The following is a 25833-nucleotide window of genomic DNA, read 5'->3' as shown; positions in this document are numbered from 1 at the left end:
CCACGGGAGCAGCTGCACCCAGTCATCATGCTACTTGGAGATGAAGTGGTGTATGTAGTTCTCCAAAATCTGGTTGATCCTCTCGACCTGACAATTAGACTGAGGATGGTAGGCAGAAGAAAAGTCCAACTTCACGCCAAGAAGTCCGCAGAGGGCTCTCCAGAACCTCGAGGTGAACCCCCCGATCAGACACAATATGCTGCGGCAAGCCGTGCAGGCGGAAGATGTGTTGGATAAATAACTTGGCCAACTGAGGAGCAGAAGGAAGACCGGTAAGAGGAACGAAGTGGGCCATCTTCGAAAATCGGTCCACCACCAGCAGAGAGAGGCAGGTCCGTGATAAAGTCCATCGCTATATGCTGCCAGGGAGCATTGGGCACAGGCAATGGCTGGAGCAGGCCAGCAGCTCTGGAGTGGGTGGCCTTGTTGGCTGCACATACAGCACAGGAAGAAACGAAGTCCACAATATCCTTGGGCAGAGTGGACCACCAGAAATGACGAGCAATCAAATCCCGGGTCTTACGTAACCCCGCGTGACCTGCCAGTCTAGAGTGACCCCAGCGGAGGATTCTTCCACGATTAGCCAGGTGCACAAAAGTCCTCCCAGGAGGAATGTCCCCAATTTGCAGGGGGTTGACCGAGACAATGCAAGATGGATCGATAATGTTCTGTGGACTCTCAATGGTGTCTTCTGTCTCGAAAGACCTGGACAAGGCATCGGCCATCACATTATTGTCGGCCGGGCGATAATGAAGCTCAAACTGGAACCTTGCAAAGAACAGTGACCACCTGGCCTGACGAGGGTTCAACCGTTGGGCCGTCTGGAGGTAGGTCAGATTCTTGTGGTCCGTAAAAATCAAGATTGGATGAGCTGTGCCCTCTAGTAGATGTCTCCACTCCTCCAGGGCCAAATTGATGCGAGTAGTTGCGTTCTGCGGAAGAGAAGAGCTTGGAAAAGTAACCACATACCATTTACTTGCCCTTGGGACCTCTCTGGAACAGGAGTGCACCAGCGCCTCTGCAATATGAGCAGTGTCTGAAACCATTCCCCCTGTCTCTTTTTAATCTTTGGGATAAAAGTCTTCGCTTGTTGTTTGCGAATTAAGGCCGTCATCATTTTATTCCCCTTGTCACCATGAGCATATTGCTTATATTTTGAAATTTGGATGAGGTGGGCGGATTTAACATTAAGAATGTCTTTCACCTTATCTCTAAGACTAGTCAATTCCGCTAATGAAGAGATGGCTACTGTCTTCTTGTGTACTCCCTCCAAAAGGGCAATCTGAGAAAATAAAGAATTTAGTACAGCATTGGTCTTTTTCTTTACATGCGTTCCCAGGGAAATAAGCTCACCTCTGATCACCGATTTATGAGCCTCCCACACAATCGGATTCGAAATAGAATCTGAAACATTATGAGTGAAATATTGAGATAAATGGTTTTCAATAATCTGGGCATTAGTCTTATCCGCTATAAGAGTGTCATTAAGTCTCCAACACCAATCTCCCTTAGGAATACCTACTAAACTTATAGACACTAAAATCGGGGCAAGGTCTCATAATAAAATATGGCCTATATCCGCAGAACGGACTAGTGAAGTATACTGCTGCGAAAGAAAAATATAATCTAATCTGTGATATGTATTGTGGGTGGGTGAGAAATAAGAATAATCCTTATCTAACGGATGCAGCAGTCTCCTGACATCTGTCAAGTGCAGGGAATTCAAAGCCTTGTTCAAGTGTGCTAGCGTCTTATACAAGGCATGCTGTGATCCCTTGGTGTCTAAAATCAGATTAAGGGGTAAATTCAGGTCTCCCCCACCACCAAAATCCCTTCAGAAAAATCACGTAACATGTTCAGAGTCCGAATAAGCCAACATTAGGAGAATATAGATTAGCGAAGGTATACATCACTGTATTTTAACGATATATATTGTGCTCCCACAAATATGAACATTTGAAAATTCACTGAAGTGATAAATGAGTAAAATGTATAATTGCGGACTTGGCGGATCAGATAACACAATGGCCTTCAGTCACGTTCCGTAGAGGTAAAAACATCAGGGATAGGGTGATGCAGAGTTGTTTTGATCCAATAATCCAAAAGGGTACTTGGTTAGACAGGCAGATACCGGGTACACACAGATGTGGTAGTTGTAGAGCCTGTGATTTCATTCAAAGTGGAAAAAAATTCAAAAGTGTTACCACCAAGGTTGAGTATGATATCCGAGATTTTGTGAACTGCAAAACGGCTGGAGTTGTCTATTTAATCACATGTCCATGACCACTGAATTACGTGGGCAAGACAATACGGCAGTTTCGGCGCCGGATTAGGGAACATGTTGGAGATGTTACAAATGAAAGAGATACTTCCATATCAAAACATGTGCATGCAAAACATCAAGGCAGGGCAGAATGTTTAAAATTTCAGGCAATTGAATTGGTACGTCCTCCTAAACGGGGAGGGGATTGGGATAACCTCATTCTGCGTAAAGAGGCCCAATGGATCTACAGACTGGCTTGCGTACATCCTGAAGGTTTAAACGAGCAAACAAATTATACCTGTTTTATTTAATACACAATCCATATCAAGTCATAGGGCTTTTTTGGTCCTCTGGGTGGGGGTATGGTAATGCATTCCTAGTCCCAGTGTAGTCACTTGAAATATATCAATCAATAAGTAGCAGGTATGGCAATTGAGTCCAGGAGTGTGTCAAATGTTTTAAGTGAGGTTTACAATTACGTCGTTCTTCTATCCATATATTATGTATTTTCAGGGTAGGTGCTCCTATCGTGGTAGTCCAATTGCGGCCCTGAGCTGATCCGCAACATATATCCAACCTTATAGTGTTATACTCCATCCTTGAATAGCATGAGGCTTTGTGTAGTAAATAGATACTTCTACAGCCTCCCATTGAGTCCGCATGCTCTGTGTTGTTTACATTGTTACTTCCGGGTATGTCAGCTGACAGCCGGGAGTCACATGGTTGAGCATCATGGATGTGCTGGGCGAGTGTGATTGGCTGTTTGATGTATGCTGCCGGAGCCAGGCGGCGGAGCATTCAGTTCATAGTGACTCAGAGTCCCAGAGTGAAGCATGCCGCTGACATCTATGCGTGCATGCTTCCGTGTTGTGCAGTAGAATATCTGCAGCTGAAGATATATCGCTGGCATCCTGGCCAGACTGACAGACCCCTGATGATAAGTATAGAAACACGTAGGGTCGGGTGAAGTGAGGGAATTTTGCGTAGGGGGCAGTGGCATTGTTGTGCATCTGTACATTGGGAGAATCTGGTGCGGTTAACGCAGGCTCCTGTGTGAACGAGGGTCCAAACCACTGCTTTACCAATGTTATACGCTGATTCCATATTTTGATATCTCTGTTTACATACCCAGTCATTAAGGGTTCGCAAACGAACTAGGACTGGGAGTATTCTGTTTAATACGTTTTTAAATACACGGTTGGGCTTTTCACAGTGGTGATTGTACCCCTGTTTTTAGATAGCTATGAAATAAAAATTATACGAAGGTATACATCATTACATATTTTCCCTTTTATAAATAAGTATCTAACATCCGAGTCTTCCAATTGCGTTAACAACGAAAATGGAATGCATTTATGTATAGCTATGCTAACACCTCGAGCTGCAGACTGATAAGGGCAATGGAACCATAAATTAAAATCTCTGGTAGAAAGAGTAGGGAGTTTTGTACGATTGAAATGGGTTTCTTGTAAGGGGACCACGTGTGCAGTCTGCTTTTTCAACATTCTAATAACTTGACTATGCTTCTGTGTATAACGGTTCTCACCTGTTTGTTCGTGGATCCTCTGTGTCGTCTGGGAGATGGTGCTTGGAACCCAGGCAACACTTGGCACAGCGGGTAGAGGCGGATGGATAGGCAGAAGTCAGGACAGGCAGCAGACGTCATAACGGGTATGGCAGCAATAGGTCAAGGCAGGCGGCAGACAAGGATGGTGAAGTTCAGGCAGAGGTCAGTAACGGGAAATCCAGACAAAAAGGCAGAAGGGACGGAAACAGGGAACCAGGGCACAGGGAAAATCATGGGGAACTTCGTTCAACAAGCATGGATTCAGGGAAGGAGGAACCTTAAATAGGAAGTCTTAGGAATTAAGGCGCGCGCTGGCCCTTTAAGACAGGACGAGTCAGCGCGCGCGCCCTCTAGTGACTGCAGCCGCTCATTGAGGGTGACTGCAGCCGCTCATTTAGGATGACGGCCGCAGAGGGAGGTAAGGGATGCACTTACCTAACGCCATCCAGAGCCAGCAGAGCGTTTGGATCGGGTAAGTGGAGCTCGGGATGAGCATGTGGTAATGGAGGACGCCGGAGCAGAGGCCGTTGGGAAGGTGGGGAACGGTGCGGCAGCCGTTACAGTACCCCCCATTTACGCCCCCTCTTTTTAGGCTTGCTTGGAAACCTTCGCTCAAAGACCTTGATAAGAGCTTGGGCGTTGATATTCTCCACGGGCTCCCATGACCTCTCCTCAGGACCATAATCTTTCCAGTCCACTAGGTACCATAATCTCCCCCGTGAACTTTTGACATCCAGGATCTCTTGAATTTCAAATTTGGCATTATCCTGATGGACAGGAATTTTCTTTGAAAAATGGTTGAGTATAGTGGGTTTCAGCAGAGAAATATGGAAGGAATTAGAGATTTTCAGAGACTGAGGAAGGCGAAGTCTGAAAGTTACTGGATTGATTTGTTTTGTTATTTCATAGGGGCCCAGAAACCGAGGAGCTAGATTGTAACAAGGGGTCTTCAGACGTATGTACCGGGTGGACAGCCAGACTTTATCCCCAGGAAGGAGCTGCGTCGGTATCCTGCGTCTTTTATCCGTGTCTCTCTAAAACCTGGCTACGGCTTTGTGGATGGAGTCCTTGGCCTTTTGCCATATACGTACAAAGTCGCGGTGGACCGTGTTAGCAGCTGGAACCTCAGAAGGCGCAGAGACTGGTAGGGGAATTCCTGGATGCTGGCCAAACACCAAGAAGAAGGGAGAAGAGCGGATAGATTCCCCCGTATGGTTGTTGTAGGCAAATTCGGCCCATGGAAGCAGACTTGCCCAGTCGTCTTGTCGCGGAAACACGAAATTCCTGAGGAAACGTTCAAGTATTTGGTTTATCTGCTCTACTTGACCATTGGATTGAGGATGGTACGCGGAAGAGAAGTCTAGTTTGACCTCCAGCAGTTTTCACAAGGCTATCCAGAACTTTGATGTGAACTGAACTCCTCTGGCAGAAACAATATGCTTAGGAAGACCATGCAGGCGAAAGATGTGCTTGATAAACAGCGTTGCCAGTCGGGAAGATGACGGAAGGCCTGAGAGAGGTACGAAGTGCGCCATCTTAGAAAAGCGATCCACTACAAACCAGATCACTGTACACCCAGCAGAACTAGGCAGATCAGTGATGAAGTCCATGGCAATGTGCGACCAGGGAGAGTCAGGCACGGGCAGAGGGTGCAAAAGGCCAGCAGGTCTTGAATGGGTGACTTTATTTTGAGAGCAGGTGGAGCAGGCTGAAACAAAGTCTTTAGTGTCTTGGGACATGGAAGGCCACCAGTACTGACGGCCAATCAAATTGAGGCATGACCCCAATGAAGAACACAATCCCTTTGTTTAGGGGGTACGTAGGTCTTTAATCGAGGAATGTGTACCACTTCAGCTGGAGCAGCATTCACAATACGTTTAGGATCTATAATAAACTGTGGGCTGGGCTATTGGTCTGTGGGGTCAAAACATCGAGATAAAGCGTCAGCCTTGGTATTCTTTCCAGCGGGTCTGTAGTGAAGCTGAAAATCGAATCTAGAGAAGAATAATGCCAACCGAGCTTGACGAGAGTTTAGGCGTTGAGCAGTCTGTAAGTATAGGAGGTTCTTATGATCTGTGTAAATGATGATGGGATGCCGTGCACCCTCCAGCAAATGTCTCCATTCCTCCAGGGCCAATTTAATAGCTAAAAGTTCTTTATCTCCAATTCCATAATTTTTTTCAGCGGATGTGAACGATTTGGAGAAAAACGCAGGCCACCAGTCTCCCTCTACAAGTCTTTTGTGAAAGGATAGCTCCGACTCCCACAGATGAAGCATCGACCTTTAGAACAAAGGGTTTGGTGGAATCCGGTCTATGTAGGACTGAAGCAGAAGAGAAGGCAACTTTAAGAGCTTGGAATGCAGATTTAGCCTCCGTGGTCCAGTCTTTAGCATTAACCCCTTTTTTGGTCAGAGCAGAAATAGGAGCTATCATAGAGGAGAAATGAGGAATAATCTGGTGGGGTAATAATTTGCAAATCCCAGCAGGCGTTGGACCGCTTTGAGTCCTTGTGGACGAGGCCAGTTGAGAATAGAAGATAGCTTGGCTGGATCCATTTGAAGTCCCTGGTCAGAAATGACATACCCCAAGAAAGGCAGGCTGGTTCTCTCGAAGAGGCATTTCTCTAGCTTGGCAAACAGAGTGTTCTCACGCAGCCGCTGTAACACTTGGCGCACATGCACACGATAAGTTTGAATATTGGGAGAAAATATTAAAATGTCATCTAGGTATACCACCACACAGCTGTACAACAGATCTCGAAATATGTCATTAACAAAAGCCTGGAAAACTACAGGAGCATTACAAAGTCCAAAGGGCATGACAAGGTATTCAAAATGCCCATCACAAGTGTTGAAGGCGGTTTTCCATTCGTCTCCCTCGCGGATGCGGATGAGGTTATAAGCTCCACAAAGGTCTAGTTTGGTGAAGATTTTCGCCCTCTGTAGGCGGTCAAAGAGTGCAGAGATCAATGGTAACGGGTACTTGTTCTTCAACGTGATATTATTCAATCCTCGGTAATCAATACAAGGACGCAAGGAGCCGTCTTTTTTTCCCTCAAAGGAAAACCCTGCGCCAGCAGGAGAGGAGGACTTACGGATGAATCCTCTCTCCAGATTTTCTTGGATATACCGAGACATGGTCTCCGTCTCGGGCAAAGACAGAGGGTGGACTCTGCCTCTGGGAGGCGTCGCGTTGGGGACCAGGTATATGGCCTGTGAGGAGGCAGCGATTTAGCTTGTTGTTTACAGAAAACATCCGAGAAGCTTTTGTATGGAGTAGGAAGTCCTGCTGAGTTAGGTTCTGTAGACTGAGGCATGGGTGGGCGAATAGATTGTAGACAATGTTGGTGATAGAAGTCACTCCAGCGGGTAATTTGACCTCCAGTCCAGTCAATAACAGGAGAGTGCTTCTGCAACCACGGTAGACCTAGTAGCAAAGAGTTCAGAGAGTTCTTTAAAACATAGAAGGAGATACGTTCCTGGTGCAGTGCCCCAGTTAACAGGAGAATGGGCTCGGTGACGAGATAGTTTCCTGTAGAAGCCTCCCATCTACAGAAGCAATGGACAACGGTTTTGTTAGTTTTTGCACTGGGATTTGGTAGCGATTTACCAAGGACTGGCACAGAAAATTCCCAGCGGATCCGGAATCTAGGAAGGCTTGAATGCAGAAAGTGGTTTCTGCAAAGGACCGCTTCGCTGGTATGGTCATCTTCTGAGAGGAAGGTTTTCCACCTAGTGTAGCCTCTCCTACTTGCCCTAGGCATTGGAGTTTTCCGGCCTCACTGGACAGTCTCTAAGGAAGTGCGTTTTACCACCACAATACAAACATAAATTCAACTTGCGTCTATTCTGACGCTCCTCATGCTTGAGTCTTGTTCTCTCCACCTGCATGGGTTTGTCCGACCGATATGAAGATGAGGCCAGAAAAGGTCTTTGGAAGGTTGGTGCCAACCGTGATGTCCGATTGCTTCGAGCAGATTCTTGTTGTCTCTCACGGAAACGTATATCTATACGATTGGCAAGAGTAATCAAGTCATCCAAGGACAGTGGAAGGTCTCGGCCAGCAAGTTCATCCTCGATTCGGCCCGCCAGACCCTCCCAGAAGGTAGATACCAAAGCCTCATTATTCCACTGGAGTTCAGTAGCCAGGGTGCGAAACTGAATGGTGTATTAGCCTACAGTGGAGGTTCCTTGCCGGAGCTTGAGTAGAGAGGAAGCTGCAGAAGAGGCTCGACCTGGTTCTTCAAACACCCTTTTAAACGTGGAGAGAAAGTTCTGAATGTTGTACATGATGGGGTCGTTTCTCTCCCACAAGGGAAATGCCCAAGCCAGCGCTTCACCTTACAGCAGGGACAGGATGTAGGCCACCTTAGCCTGGTCTGAGGAAAAATGATGCGCCATGACTTCAAAGTGGATGGTGCACTGGTTAAAAAATCCCCTGCAGGTCTTAGGGTCTCCCTCATAGCGGGCAGGCGTAGGTAAATGTAGTCCCGGACTGTAGACAGTAGCTTGCGGTGGTGGTATCGGAGGCGCTAGTTCGTTCAAGCAGTAGCTGAAACAGCTGATCTTGGCGGACTCGTTGTCTGGAAAGCTCCTGAGCCATATCAGCCGTGTCAATCAGGGCTGTGTCAAGGGGATCCATGGCTTACTCAACCTATAGCGGTTCTCACCGGGTTGTTCGTGGATCCTCGGTGTCGCCTGGGAGATGGTGCTTGGAACCCAGGCAACACTTGACACAGTGGGTAGAGGCGGTCGGATGGATAGGCAGAAGTTAGGACAGGCAGCAGACGTCGTAACGGGTATGGCAGCAATAGGTCAAGGCAGGCAGCAGACGTCGTAACGGGTATGGAAGCAATAGGTCAAGGCAGGCGGCAGGCATCGTAACGGGTATGGATAGCAATAGGTCAAGGCAGGCGGCAGACAAGGATGGTCAAGTTCAGGCAGAGGTCAGTAACGGGAAATCCAGACAAAAGGCAGAAGGGATGGAAACAGGGAACCAGGGCACAGGGAAACTCACGGGGAACTTGGTTAAACAAGCATGGATGCAGGGAAGGAGGAACCTTAAATAGGAAGTCTTATCAATTAAGGCGCGCGCTGACCCTTTATGACAGGACGAGTCAGCGCGCGCGCCCTCTAGTGACTGCAGCCGCACATCGAGGATGACGGCCGCGGAGGGAGGTAAGGGATGCACTTACCTGACGCTGTCCAGAGCCAGCAGAGCGTCCGGATCGGGTAAGTGGAGCTCGGGATGAGCATGTGGTAATCGAGGACGCCGGAACCGGAGCAGAGGCCGTGGGGAAGGCGGGGAACGGCTCAGCTGCCGTTACACTGTGGCACATTCAGACCCCTCACATTATGCGATACAATCTTAAGTTCCGCCATAGCCCCCAAAAATCCACCTCAATATCTTTTCAGACCACATGACATTACAAAAATAACAAAAAAGTAATAGAATAGTAAATAACCGTATTCCATAAAGGTATAAAACAAAAGCTATGGAAAAGGGTGTAATTCCAGCATCTAGAGGAACAAGCAGCATCACCCTAAAGAAAGGAGAAATACACATACAAGTTGGGGGGTCACTATAGAATACATGAGATTAACCTCAAGGCATAACAACCCAAACCCCACCCAAGCAGCTTTTTATATTTCAAGTGTAATACCAATAAGACACTTCAAGTACACTTATAATACATTATACAATCAAATGTGAGGACCATAAAACAATCAGTAGTCAACTTATAACAATGCAGTTATGACTATAAATCTCCCCAAAGCCCATACAGGAGTAAGGAAACTGAACGGGAAGTCATCAATTAGTGCAAGGAGTTATGCAGATATATATTTACTACGGAGCGACCAAGAGTCCTCAGGTCGAACCCACTCTTTGGGTCATGGGAGTGCTTTTCTTTCCTCACGGCGAGCGATGTCCAGACACCCTTGTCCAGGGATCAGTCTCACGTAGAGCAGGTATCCTCAGAGGTTGAGCTAAAGGAAGCCACGATGGAATGTCTATAGGTTGTAATCCAAGTAAATGCCAAGCAGCACGAAGATCCTCTGGTTTCCTAATCACAATTTGCTTATCCTGCTTAATATTTGCCACTCCAAAAGGATACAGCCAATGTACGGGATGTTGTTAGCCCGCAACATATCTAACAGCGGCTTCAATATGCTACGTTTGGCAAGAGTTGAGGACACCAAATCTTGGAAAAGAAGAATAGGGGTTCCCTCATAACGAACTCCTTCTGAAGCCCTTGCTTGCTTCAGAAGTGCAGCTGTATCCACATAGCTAAGTAGACCACAGATTACATCTCGAGGTGGATCTTGCAAACGTGGTTTAGCTCTCAAGGCCCGATGTATATGTTCAATGTGAATTGACGCAGCTCTATTCTCTCCCAATATAGAAACAAAAATCTCCCGAGCAACTTTAGGCAAAACCTCATGTGAAATGGATTCCGGAAGGCCGCGAATCCTAATATTCTTGCGGCAACTTCTGTTTTCCCGATCTTCAGCTTGCAATAAAGCAAAAAAACCATGTTAATGTGGTCATGTTGTATATGTATAAGTCTTTTGTACAGCCTCTCCAAATTTGACCTCCTCCGTATGTGTGGACTCAAGCATGTGCACCCTGTCCCCTATATGTCGCAAGACTGCTTTTATATCTGCCAAATCTAAGGCTAAGGGGCCCAGGGCTTTAAAAATAACTCTTTTAATGAATCCTCTTGACACAGGGACATAAGTAGACTCACCCCCAGCCTCCGATTGATGTCCTGTGCTTCCGGCGCCATCTTGGATGTACGCGTCGGAGAGCGCTCTAGAGTTTTCTTCAAAAACTTGTCTAAATTGGCTTGGTATTTCCTCGGTTTCGGGGTGATTGAGGGGTCTTTGCCCTTATCTTTGATGGTCCTCACCATACGGCCGTGTCCTATCTCGCTATGAGCTCGGGTGAGTCGGGTTGCAGCGGTAGCTCCAGATCAAGCCACCTTCTCTGCTCGCTGTCAAGCTCTGCCCCCTTTTCTTTAAATAAGTGTAACCACCCTACCATCAGCACGTTTTTTAACCCTACAATTGTTTTTGTGTCTTGTACTAAACAATATTTTTTTATTAGGTATCTGATGTACCATCTCTCTTCAGTCTGAGTGCCTGTATATAGGAAATATGAGCTTTGGACCCAGATGAACCCCTATAATACGGACTGAGAAAATGCCAATAAATTTCGTGTACAGTGACGTAGCTCAATATTGATACCCTGCTATTTCTTCCTCTTTTTTTAGTTTCCTTTTGAGAAGTGTTTTATGTCACATGTTGTTGTTTTTTATGAAATGACCCTAACTGTGGTCTCTTTTGCATATTTCTTTGCCGTGGGATATATGTGTGATGTGTAATCACATCCACATCTATATTCCCCTAAATTTTACACAGTGACCTCACTAATTAGTGTAACAAAACTTGTCTCACGAGGTCTAATATAATTAATGTTGTATTATGTTCACTATATTTTCCCACTAGTCATCGAGTTGTATATAAGCATTCTCTGGGAGATTATTTCTCTCCCCCTCTTTTGAATGTCAACATTCACGCATCTATCACAATCCTTGGCAATACACGCAATACTCATTGGCTATCATTTGGTCCTTGGGGATATATTGAATGGGTGGGGTTTGCTACGTCATTAGTTTAGCAACATGTTACTTGCGATTCTCCTTGTCCCAGTTGTCCTATGAGGTGCGCACTCCAAGTGCACGTGACCGGGTGTGTTGCTTGCTCCGTTTCTACCTCCCATAGCGCAATGTGCATGTCTGGTATTCCTGGTACACGTCAGGAACCCGGATGTGCGCTACGGCGCTGGAGGCCGGAAGTGGGGCATGCCTCACTTCCGGTTGCGTCGGTGGACATGCGCCGCTATTCTATGGACGCTGAATAAACAGAAAATACCTGGGCATTGCACTATTTAAAGCCAAGACTGCAACAAGACACTATACATCCCCTGAGGAAGCAGACATCGCGAAACGCGTGTTGGGTTTAATACTTGCTATCCAGCCTTCCAGGAATACTGACATGGGTAAGGTTCTCCATACCTATTTATGATATTCAAGCTCTCCCTTCTGAAAAACTGCCCCTAGGACTATTATGTATATTACTTTATGGGTGTTCACATGAGGGATTAGCTGTTTATAGGACAACACACCTCCCATCTCATATCTCCTCAGTGTAAGGAATACAGTGCAATATTTATTGCTATATACACGTGGATAGCCTGTTTACTTGTATTATACAATATTATAGAGTCTCTCCATTTCATTATGTACCTTTTTAAATGTTTGTTTTATATGTGTAAATAATACAATTTGTTATATTTTATATATACCTGGCTTCGTACTCTGATTTTTCTATATATAAATATCTATTATGGAGTTGCCTTTGCATTAAAAGTGGGAGGGTGTCCCATAGTGACATTACCTAGCCCATTGCTATCATGCATTAGGAGTTTATAGAATTACAATCTTATAACGCGCTTGAAATTTTGAGAAACTATTGGGGCATCCTCGGCTTAGACCCAGATGTCAGTGAAAAAGTTATGAAATATCCTTCTGTCACATATCGTCGGGGGATGGATTTTAAGGGACAGGCTAGTTAAAAGTCATCTTTCAACACCTGCCGCATCAAACACATGGCTGGGTAAAACTAACATTCTTTTAAATGTGGAGGATGTAAAGCCTGCGAGTATCTCCACCCTAGCAAAAACTTCAATGGTGCAACCACAGTAACCTCATATGCGAATAGACTTTATTAATTGTATTGTATTAATATGGTATTGTATATGGCTGTCCTTGTCCTCTCAATTACGTAGGTAAGAACATACGCCAGTTTCGAAGACGAATTTCGTAACATGTGGGAAATGTTTTGAGGGAGGAGGATACCCCAGTAGCTAAACATGTCCTACAACAACATGGAGGTGATCCGAAATGATTAAGATTTCAAGGGGTTGAGATAGTACGTCCTAGTATCAGAAGGGGAGATTTTGATAACAAACTATTACAGGAAGAATCTCAATGGATATTTAGGCTTAAATCTACAAAACCTGGAGGTCTGAATGATTCGATATCCCTTGTGCCGTTTATTTAATTATTTCGCACTTTTTAGTGTGTAATAGGTTAATTCTCCATAGGTCAGGAGATAATGAGAATATATATCTGCAGCAGCGGCCATGCAGGGGAGCAGGTTATTGTGACGGAGTAGTGTTATGGCCGCGGTCACGGACCGCAACCTCCTCTTACCTCACGACCGCAGACCTCCCTCTTTGCGTGCTGGTTCTCAGCCTTAAAGGACTAGCGCGCGCATATGTAATTAATTAATCTCCAGATCACTTGATCTATAAAAAGGGCCCTGCTCTTCCGTTCCATGCCTGAGCGTTTTTGTAGTCTTCCCATGTCTGTATCACAAATGGTTCCTTAGTGTTATCCTGTTCCCATGCTCTGCTACCTGCATCCTGTGATGTATTTTGTTCCTGAGCCTGTCTAGTGTTGGATTCGTGTCATGCCGCCTGCTGTCCTCAACCACGTCTGGCGTAACCTGCTACACCTGTCATCCGCCACGTCTGGCGCAACCTGCTACACCTACTGCTATACGCCACGTCTGGTGTCATCTGCTAGTCCTGGTATCATCCGCCACGTGTGGCGCAACCTGTCACATCCAGCCCCATCCATGCTAAAGCCTCTGCCATTATCTGAACTATCTCAGGTACCCTTCTGCTACGAACTCCTTGTATAGACTTTTGCATTGACTGTGACTTGGCCAGCTGCCTCTCCCCTACGGCGGAGCGGCCTAGCAGGTCCACATAGCCCTAGCTAGTGGCAAAATCCATATGCATCTTCAGAAGTGATTTTATGGATGTTATCGTTACTTTACATGGAAAATAGTATATAGGGGGCAAGGTATATAAGAGCAGAAGGATATATAGGCGACAGCAGGATATATAGGGGCAGGATATATATATAGGCAGCAGGGTATATAGGGGCAGCAGGGCATATATGGGGCAGCACAGATATGTTCAATTCATCTGTTCTACTTTAATATTGAACACACTTTTACAAAGAGAAAAACATGCACACACACACACACACACACACACACACACACACACACACACACACTAACATATACACATACAAACACAGTAACACATACTGCATACAGAGACATACTGTATACACAAAGGCACATACTGTATACACACAGAGACACACTGTAACATATACACATACAAACTGTGTATACAGTATGTGTCTCTGAGACACATACTATATACACACAGAGACACACATTGTATATACACACATAGATACTCACCATCTCTCCTTGCTGACAGGATCACAGGCTTCGGACAGGATGGGCTCTGGGCGGAGCATCCTCTGCTTCTTGGCTCTTATTTACGTGTATGTAACTAAGAGCAGAGCACAGAGTAGAGGCAGAGCCCAGTGGCACCCCCTACATGCTGGGAGGGTGCAGCGCCCTGTGCGCTCGCACATCCCTAAGGCCGGCCCTGCCTGCTGCCTATAGTATACATTTGTATGTGCGTCCTGAGGACGCACATACAAGTGAATGTGTCTGTCACTAGCACCGGTGCCCCCTCCGGTGCTCGCAATGTCACTGCATCGGCCCACCACCCGTGAGGCGGGCTTTAAAGTTTAGTGAGCGTGCAGATTGTGGAATGTGGGCAGCCGCGCACCTTATATACACTGGACCTGAGTCATCTGACCTCGTGTCACTGTGAGGTCAGGTGACTGGAGCGGTCCACTCCCGGGCCATCACAGACCACAGAACGGTGCCGCAGGAACTCCTAGCTCTTCCTAATGCTGATCGCTGCTGCAGGTGTGAGACATACAGGGCACATATCAAAGCAATTTCTCCAGAGTACGGAAATACCCCATATGTGGTCTTAAACTGCTTTTTGGACACAGGGCGGGGCTCAGAAAGGCAGGAGCGCTATTTGGCATGCAGATTTTTGCTGGATTGGTTTTTGGGTGCCATGCTGCATTTGCAAAACCCTAAGGTACCAGAGTACAGTGGAATCCCCCAAGAAGTGACCCCATTTTGGAAACTACACCCCTCAAGGCATTAAACATTTGCCTGGACATATGACAGAGCTCAGAAGTGAAGAGCAACATGCGCATTTGAGGTCCATTGTGGTGATTTTCACAGCATTGGCCCACAATTGCAGGGCTCTGAGGTCAAATAGTAAAACAAACGCCCAAGTAGTGACCCATATTTTGGAAACTGCACCCTTTAAGGCATTTTAAGGGGTGTAGTGAGCATTTTGCCCCCACAGGTGTTTTTCCATTAGTAATTAATGTGCAGCGGATGGTGCAAAGTGAAAATTGCAATTTTCCGCTGATATGCCATTTTAGTGAACAATATGTTGTGCCCAGTTTGTGCCACAGAAGACACACATCTCATAAACTGCTAAGCTGGTTACCCCGGGTATGGCGATGCCATATATGGCATGGGGCCTAAGTGGAACGTGCTTATGCGGCCGCAATGCCCCCGAAAATCCACGGGAGTCTTGCGGCACCATTAATTTCTATGGGCCCGTGCACATGACCGTGTTTTCCACGGTCCGTGCATGGCCCAGGAGACTGGACCGCAGAACACGGCTGTAATAAGACATGTCCGTTCTTTCTGCGGTCCAGGCTCCATGTCTTATTACAGCCGTGTTCTGCGGTCGAGGGTCATAGAAAATAATGGACGCCACCATGTACATGGCCACGATTTCCGGGCGGCTCGCGGGTGACAATATGCGGCCCAACGACCCGAAAATCATGGCCGTGCAAATGGCTACGGGCGTGTGCATAAGGGCCTTAGTCGAGGATGATAAAAATAAGCAGATGAGCAGGCCCGAGGGGAACTTTCCTTCTAATATTTGGGAACCAGGAAGAGAAGGGCCCAAACATATCTGCTGGAAGTGAGGTCGCCCGTATTATACCAGGACAACACTTTCCCAGCAAAATTCCCCAAACTACAGAGGTGCAGAGTGTGGACCAAAAGGGTGATCAGAAAGGACATTATTTATTAGTGTAAAACTGGCCTTTTCAGAAAGGATTGTTTTACAGCATAACACACATGTATGGATATGTATTATTTACCCCATTATTATACCCTCTTATTATACTACCCTGATGTACTCCGCACAGATTACATGTACCCTAATATACTCCGCACAGATTACATATACCCTAATGTTCTCCGCACAGCTTACATATACCCTGATGTACTCCTCACAGATTATATATATCCTGATGTACTCCTCACAGATTACATATATCCTGATGTTTCCTCACACATTACATATACCCTAATGTACTCCTCACAGATTACCTATACCCTGATGTACTCCTCACAGATTACATATATCCTGATGTACTCCTCACAGATTACATATACCCTGATGTACTCCTCACATATTACACATACCCTGATGTACTACTCACATATTACATATACCCTGATGTACTCCTCACAGATTACATATATCCTGATGTACTCCTCACATATTTCATATACCCTGATGTACTCCTCACAGAATACATATATCCTGATGTACTCCTCACAGATTACATATACCCTGATGTACTGCTCACATATTACATATACCCTGATGTACTCCGCACATTTTACATATACCCTGATGTACTCCTCACATATTACATATACCCTGATATACTCCTCAGATTACATATACCCTGATGTACTACTCACATATTACATATACCCTGATGTACGCCTCACAGATTACATATATCCTGATGTACTCCTCACATATTACATATACCCTGATGTACTCCTCACAGATTACATATATCCTGATGTACTCCTCACATATTTCATATACCCTGATGTACTCCTCACAGAATACATATATCCTGATGTACTCCTCACAGATTACATATACCCTGATGTACTCCTCACATATTACATATACCCTGATGTACTCCGCACATTTTACATATACCCTGATGTACTCCTCACATATTACATATACCCTGATGTACTCCTCAGATTACATATACCCTGATGTACTACTCACATATTACATATACCCTGATGTACGCCTCACAGATTACATATATCCTGATGTACTCCTCACAGATTACATATATCCTGATGTACTCCTCACAGATTACATATACCCTGATGTACTCCTCACATATTACATATACCCTGATGTACTCCGCACATTTTACATATACCCTGATGTATTCCTCACATTTTACATATACCCTGATGTACTCCTCACAGATTACATATACCCTGATGTACCCCTCACATATTACATATACCCTGATGTACTCCTCACATATTACATATACCCTGATGTACTCCTCACAGAATACATATATCCTGATGTACTCCTCACAGATTACATATACCCTGATGTACTCCTCACATATTACATATACCCTGATGTACTCCGCACATTTTACATATACCCTGATGTACTCCTCACATATTACATATACCCTGATGTACTCCTCAGATTACATATACCCTGATGTACTACTCACAGATTACATATATCCTGATGTACTACTCACAGATTACATATACCCTGATGTACTCCTCACATATTACATATACCCTGATGTACTCCTCACATATTACATATACCCTGATGTACTCCTCACAGATTACATATACCCTGATGTACTCCTCACAGATTACATATACCCTGATGTACTCCTCACAGATTACATATATCCTGATGTACTCCTCACAGATTACATATACCCTGATGTACTCCTCACATTTTACATATACCCTGATGTACTCCTCACAGATTACATATATCCTGATGTACTCCTCACATATTACATATACCCTGATGTACTCTTCACAGATTACATATATCCTGATGTAATCCTCACATATTACATATACCCTGATGTACTCCTCACAGATTACATATATCCTGATGTACTCCTCACATCTTACATATACCCTGATGTACTCCTCACATCTTACATATACCCTGATGTACTCCTCACATATTACATATACCCTGATGTACTCCTCAGATTACATATACCCTGATGTACTCCTCACATATTACATATACCCTGATGTACTCCTCACAGATTACATATACCCTGATGTACTCCTCACATATTACATATACCCTGATGTACTCCTCACATATTACACATACCCTGATGTACTCTTCACAGATTACATATACCCTGATGTACTCCTCACATATTACATATAACCTTATGTACTCCTCACATATTACATATACCCTGATGTACTCCTCACAGATTACATATACCCTGATGTACTCCTCACAGTTTACATATACCCTGATGTACTCCTCACAGATTACATATACCCTGATGTACTCTTCACAGATTACATATATCCTGATGTACTCCTCACATATTACATATAACCTTATGTACTCCTCACATATTACATATACCCTGATGTACTCCTCACAGATTACATATACCCTGATGTACTCTTCACAGATTACATATATCCTGATGTACTCCTCACAGATTATATATATCCTGATGTACTCCTCACAGATTACATATATCCTGATGTTTCCTCACACATTACATATACCCTGATGTACTCCTCACAGATTACATATACCCTGATGTACTCCTCAGATTACATATACCCTGATATACTCCTCACAGATTACATATATCCTGATGTACTCCTCACATCTTACATATACCCTGATGTACTCCTCACATATTACATATACCCGGATGTACTCCTCACATATTACATATACCCTGATGTACTCCTCACAGATTACATATATCCTGATGTACTCCTCACATATTACATATACCCTGATGTACTCTTCACAGATTACATATATCCTGATGTACTCCTCACATATTACATATACCCTGATGTACTCCTCACAGATTACATATACCCTGATGTACTCCTCATCTTACATATACCCTGATGTACTCCTCATCTTACATATACCCTGATATACTCCTCACAGATTACATATATCCTGATGTACTCCTCACAGATTACATATATCCTGATATACTCCTACATATTACATATACCCTGATGTACTCTTCACTGTGTAATAAAAATGGTTGCAATTCCTAAACGTTTCACAGGATATTTTTGTTCAACCCCTTGAATTAAACCTGAAAGTCTACAGTTCAATTGCATCTCAGTTGTTTCATTTCAAATCCAATGTGGTGGCATATAGAGCCCAAATTATGAGGATTGTGTCACTGGCCAAATAATTCTGGACCTAACTGTATGTCATCTGGGCCAAGGTAAAATCAGTTCTTCTCATTTGTCCATCTAAAAGGATCAGAAAACATGGTTGCAGACTTCCTCAGATGGAAACATCCAGATTTGAGTATCTGAGGATCTAGTATATGCCCATGCACAGCCACTTCTCCAATAATTCTCCGCCATGATGCAGCAGTCGACTCATCAGGCAGGTCAGGGGACCCCTATTTTCCACATAGGTGCGGGTACCACCTCCATCTACCAGCAATTTATGGCACATCCTGCGTTGGAAATACTCCTTTATTCTGCTCTATTCGCACATTGCAGCTTCCTGCTTCCCTATGATTATGAGGCGTGATGGCACCATGTCTTGTCTCCAAGGCAGCCAATCTTCACCATGTGATGTGACATCATTGCTTTGTAAACAGAGACAGACAGACAACCCTTTTTAGGTACATTGATGAAACCTAATTCAACAAACACGGAGAATAAAACAAGCACTTTATTAAAAAAAAAAAATTCTAACAACACGTTACACATAAGGTTTAGTGTAAAATGATGGGAGATCATTGCGGCTGTGTCAGAATAGGAACGGTAGTTCATGTAAAAACCTGCTCTGTGGATGGTAACACAACTACAAAGTTTTTTCAAGTGTAAGGTAAAACACTAATGTCGTTTTGGGCTTACTCACAATCATTATCATACCCTTCAAAAGTACACGTGTACGGAGCCTGAAATCTCCGACTTCAGTCACGTAAGGACACCCCATGTAATCTTTTTTTCTTTACATATTTTGACATGTGCATCAATATTTAATGTTCATTCATACAGTATAAAAAGATTTAAAAAAATACCTCACAGATATGCCACTTCCTTCTATGGCTCAATTACCTGGTTCTGCCCCTTTATAAGGCCTCATTCACACTGTATTTTGGCTACCATTTGGCATCAGTATTTGTAAGCCAAAACTGGGGACGGAACTTAAGCAGAGAAAAGTATAATGGAAAGATTTGCATGTCTTCCATGCTTTGGACCTAGTACTAGTTATGCCTTACAAATACTGATGCAAAATACTAACCAAAATATGCAAATGTAAATGAGGCTTTACGGTTTAGTAGTCTCTTATATGGGAGATTTTGTTTCCTACTCTTTCATGGGGAGCATGCAAAACTAGTTTTCACCCCCCCCCCCCCCCCCCCCCAGCATCTTGCTAACATTTAGAACTAGGCATTCACTTGGCCATTCAAGAATCCTCCATTTCTTTTTTTTTTTTTTGGCCATTCCTTGGTGGGTTTACTTGTATTGCCATGATCCAAAGCCTACTTTAAAGGGTAACTAAACGTTCAACAAACTTCTGATATGTCATAAGTTTTGATTGGGGGGTCCGAGCACTTAGACCCCCACCAATCGCTAAAATGAAGTGGCAGAAGCGCTCGTGTGAGCGCTCAGCCGCTGCATTTCTGTTCCTCTTTTTCCGGAAAACAATGTATCTGAGTACGGGCTCAATAGAAAGTCTATGAGCTCGTACTCCGATACATCAGCTTTCCGGAAAAAGCCAAACAGAAACGAAGCAGCTGAGCGCTCACACGAGCACTTCTGCCACTTCATTTTAGCAATCCGCTTTATTGTAAACTGGAGAAGTGTCTCTTCGAGCAATCCTCTGTTCCATTTCTGGGATACATTTAGTCGGGCACCAGACTCAAGATGGATCCAGTCAAGGTAGAGGCTATTCAAGACTGGCCGCAACCCAGTAGGCTAAAGGCCGTTCAGAGGTTGGCCAACTATTACCGGCGATTTATTCAGGGATTCTCCTCCTTGATAGCCCCGATTGCAGCCCTCACCCGTAAGTCGGCCGATCCCAAACTGTGGACTCCAGAGGCCAATCAAGGATTAAATCAGTTGACAGCAGAGTTCCTCTCTGCTCCAATCCTCAACCAGCCTGATTCGTCTCTTCCCTTCTTCCTGGAAGTGGATGCCCCCTCCTTCGCTGTGGTAGGTGTTCTGTCCCAACGGCAGGTCTCGGAAAGAATGCACTCCTGTGGGTTCTTTTCCAGAAGTTTCTCTCCCACGGAGAAGAATTATGGGATCGGGAACAAAGAACTCCTAGCCATCAAGCTTGTTTTAGAGGAATGGAGGCACCTACTGGAAGGAGCCTCACATCCTGTTACGAATTATACCGATCATAAGCATCTCCTGTACCTACACTCTAATCGACATCTGAACCCTCGTCAAGCCAGATGGTCGTGGTTATTCTCACAGTTCAATCTACCCATCACTTATTGCGCAGGTTCCAAGAACGTCAATGGATGTACATTATGAGCCGGAGTTTATAGTTGACCCCAAAAGGATTGTCCTGGCAGCTACATCAGGGATGCTGCCAAATCCTCCTCCTGGTAATGCCATGGTGCCTTCTAAGCCCAGACTTTTCTCTTGGGCCCGCAGTTCCCAATTCATGACGCCTAACTATAGGACAGCCCATATATGCCTCTCTCTGAGCACCAACAGGTGCCAGAGTATCAGGTCATTTCTACCTAGCTCCAGCATTGTACTATACCTGATCTAACTTCCTGTGTTACGACTCTGCTTGTATCTCTGACCTCTGCATCTGTACCTGTGATCCTGACCACGCTATTATATCCTGATCATGAGCTGCATCTGTGGTAACATCTGCACGATTCAAGGCTACTTCTTTTAAGGCACCCAATTTGCAGATTCCCCGCAGAGAAGTCCAAACAGCCTTGCGTCGGTCCCTGATGAAAACCGGGGGGTCTGTTAGTATCGACGCCTCGGTGCTTTTAAGCGCTACTAGAAGCTGACAAAATGGAATCCCATCCTCCCAGCCAGGTTCGTGGCACTCTGCCAATGTAGAATTCTTAGTGGATTCTAGGATGAGGAGCTGCCCAGGTCCTGATACGGTTTAGCAGTCCCAAACCATAAAAAGTTGTATGTTATTTCGTTATTTTTCTGGTGAAATGCGGTCTATAATTTATGCCAAACATGTCTTCTGATACAGGGGACAAATACATTTTTGATTCTTCTTTCCATAGCAGACAGTTGCATGCTTTTTTCCAAGGGGTTCATGAGCAAACTTCACTCTTTCCCTGATGTTTTTTTCTGGATAGCTAAGGTTTTCTTTTGGCACACCCACATGTAGTTTTGATTTTTGCAATTGTAGACATCAAGAGTGGCAAAATCTTCATGTAGATCTTTAAAGAAATTATGGGGTTCTCAGAAACTTATTTCAGCATCTTGTGTTCTGCTCTCAGGCTGATCTTACGGAGACAGACTGGCCTGGACCAATTGGCAGTTGTCTGAAATCTCCACATGTAGATGGTTTTCTGGACAGTGGAATGATTGACATCTAATATTTTGGCCATCTTCCCGTTCCTGAATTATAGACATCCATAACCTTTCTGAAGGCCTCAGAGCATTCTGGCATGGTGATACCACACATTTCAATAACAAAGGGCAAACCAAATGTCAAAGGTTTAAATGAGACACATTCCTCCTAGATCCTCTCTAAGGCTGTAATCACACTTGCAGCTTTTTTAGCCAAATCCAAGAGTGTATTAAAAAGACATGTAAAATATAAATGAAGGAATGAGTCAAACTCCAGGTCACAAATAGCAGTGTTTCAGAAATGTCTGCTGCTGTCCCATTTATTTGAATGGGGCTTTCTAGTATCCATGTGCATGCTGCAGAAACAACCCTGTATGGAATGGTTTTCAGTTTCACAAATTTCTGCTACAAATCTTTCCCAGAAGTGAATCTTACCTGAGGGTAAGAACAAATGAAATCGCCAGCCGCAACATTACTTACATAAGTGACGAATGTGTACACGATGTAGCAGGTAAATACTGTGGTATTACCAGAAAAATCATGTATCCATTCGCCACCGCATATGTAAGTGATTTCGTGCTCCACACCTGATTCTAATTGTAGGTGTTTAAGGTAGTGATAATACACTTCTGATATTTACAAAAAAAATAAAAAATCTTTTGCATTTTTTTTTTCTAACTGCAAAGTTAATTTGTTAGTGTTTTTTTGTTCAATTCCATCACCTATATCTTGTTATACTGTTTTAATGAAAGTCAAATATAAAAATGTCCATTTATTTTAAAAACAAAAACTCACATTGTCCTTACTGTCACTCTGGATTCTCCTGAACATCAAAACGACTTTTCCACTGTGTGACTTCTCTGATGAGCCCCAAGTTTGCCTATACTATTAAAACATTTCCCACATTCTGAACATGAACATGGCTTTTCCCCATGTGACTTCTCTCATGTTTAACAAGACGTGATTCATCTATAAAACATTTCCTGCATTCTGAACATGAATACGGTTTCTCTCCTGTGTGAATTCTCTCATGAATAACAAGACTTGATTTATCTGTATAACATTTCCCACATTCTGAACATGAATAAGGCTTCTCTCCTGTGTGAGTTCTCTGATGATCCCTAAGTTTGTCTTTAGTAGCAAAACATTTTCCACATTCTGAACATGAATGTGGCTTCTCTCCTGTGTGAATTCTTCCATGTCTAACAAGACTTGAACTATCTTTAAAACATTTCCCACATTCTGAACATGAATATGGCTTCTCTCCTGTGTGAATTCTCACATGTTTAGCAAGACTTGATTTTTGTGTAAAACATTTCCCACATTCTGAACATGAGTATGGCTTCTCCCCTGTGTGAATTCTCTCATGTCTAACAAGATCTGATATTTGTGAAAAACATTTCTCACATAGTGGACATGAATACGGCTTCTCTCCTGTGTGACTTCTCCCATGTAAAACAAGATGTGATTTATCTGTAAAAATTTTCCCACATTCTGAACATGAATACAGCTTACCTCCCGCGTTAATTCTTCTGTTTGTAAAATGACGAGAACATTTTGTGAACGGTTTACAACATTGAAACCTTTTACCCACTCTTTGACCTGTACTTGTTGCAACTATCTGTGGTTGGTCAGGAGAAGATTCCTCATGATTAGTGGAATTATGTAACAGATCTGTACTTTGAAGTCCTGGCTGTACATTAAGGGTAATGAGGTTTTCTCCTGAAGACTGCTGCATGATCTCTTCATCTTCTACTTTATAATTAATCGATAACATGAAGTTTCCCTCAGAATTCGTACTGGGAATTTCTGTAAGGATTAAAAATGTATTGTGTGATTTTGTTACAAAATACAAAAGTTGACACAAAGTTGACACATGTATGACGTTCATATTAGGCTGGAAACACACATGCATTCTTTTGAGCCAAAGCCAGAAGTGGATCAAGCAGGAGGGAGAAGTTTAAGCAAAGACCTTTGAATCAATACCTGGCTTCAGTTAAAAAATCTGCCTCAAAAGCTATATGTGTTGTGATGATGCATTTTGTGTGGTTTATTGTGAGCCCTCAGGGATGCATTTTGTAATCAGGTACCACAGGTCGCGCAGCCATAAGACATAAAGTGTCCTCATTGTCCAGTCCCCACAGGGGATCATCAGGAGGCACCACCATCACTCAGCTAGTGTGCAGAGCAGCAAACCCAGCAGATCCAATTACCTCCCCGACCTGTGTTCTCATCCTTGCTGTGGCAGACAATAGTTGGACAATACACATAATAGTACAAAAGACCACAACTCACATACAGACAGTAGAAATACAAACTAAAGTCATTATAACAAATGATGGTGACTAGAAACTGCCAAGATGTTCCTCCCCCTGAGGGGTATATAAGGGCTTGACGTGGGGAAGAGAGGGATCTCCTGGATGTAGACTTTAATGAGAGCTGAAGCTGAGGCCAGCGCTCTGAGGAGTTTCCTGTATTTACCTGATATTGTGGACTGTGTGCTGTCCCTGCGTGGAGGGCGACCTGGTCTGTCAGCATTGGATACAATAAATCCTGTTGGAGTTGCCCTGTCTTCACTGGCTCTGTTGATCGTATATTAACCTAACGAACCCCATGACAACTGGTGTCAGAAGCGGGATCAACAGAGCGCAGCCCCATGGAGAACCACCCAGCGAATGAGTTCCGTAACTGGACCATCCTTAGTCTCCAAGAACGAGCCCGAGAACTTGGACTGAACTACCAGTGACTATCTAAAAAGCCATTAATTGATCTACTGGTGAGTGCTAGCCAGATCACCTCCTCCCAGGTGGCTAATGGACATGCTCCAGAGACAGGGGCTCTTACCACTAAGAGCCAATGGTTGGTGTGGTAAGAGGAGGAAATGGCAGATCTGGGACCAGTCGTTACTCCGGAGTATCAGTTGGAAGCTGCTCGCATGGCAAAAAACAGAGACAAGCTGCAATGGAGGCTGAAAGAGGCTAGAATATTACCTGGGGTGAGAACCAGAGAATGCAGGAACCTTTACGGGTCATCCAGAAGTACTTCAAGACATTTTATGAGGTAACTGGGGATGTGGAAGGGTTTTTCTAGGACTTTGAACATCAGAGCGCCCTGCTGGATGTACCCACCTCTGATTGGATGCGTTTTTTAGTGGGGCTCCTTGAAGGTGGAGCCGCAGAAGCATACCGGACCCTAGACGCACAGTGGAACCGGGACTAAAACATTGTGAAACAAACTATTTTGTATTACTATGTAGTCATGCCAGACTCACATCGGGCCCAATTCTGAGACCTTCCCTGTACTACTGGAGGATCTTTTAGGATGTATGCCCATAAAATGTCCCAGGCGTGTCGGAGATGGCTGGAAGTGGATTCACTGTGGAAGATA

General features: G+C 44.3%; 1 long non-coding RNA gene and 1 pseudogene across 1 annotated transcript in view; one reads left to right on the top strand and one right to left on the bottom strand.

Moving 5' to 3' along the window:
• The window catches only part of LOC142726866 (uncharacterized), a 138797-nt gene that overhangs the window by 37970 nt on the left and 74994 nt on the right, over positions 1-25833 (top strand). The gene's annotated exons all lie outside the window — the stretch shown is intronic.
• LOC142726864 (uncharacterized) overlaps positions 23174-25833 on the bottom strand; it is a 78164-nt pseudogene continuing 75504 nt past the window's right edge.

The sequence above is a fragment of the Rhinoderma darwinii genome, unplaced genomic scaffold (genome assembly GCF_050947455.1).
Source record: "Rhinoderma darwinii isolate aRhiDar2 unplaced genomic scaffold, aRhiDar2.hap1 Scaffold_632, whole genome shotgun sequence".
Classification (NCBI taxonomy): Eukaryota; Metazoa; Chordata; class Amphibia; order Anura; family Rhinodermatidae; genus Rhinoderma; species Rhinoderma darwinii.
Note: the sequence above shows the minus strand (reverse complement) of the source record. Positions and strands in the feature narration are given on the sequence as shown.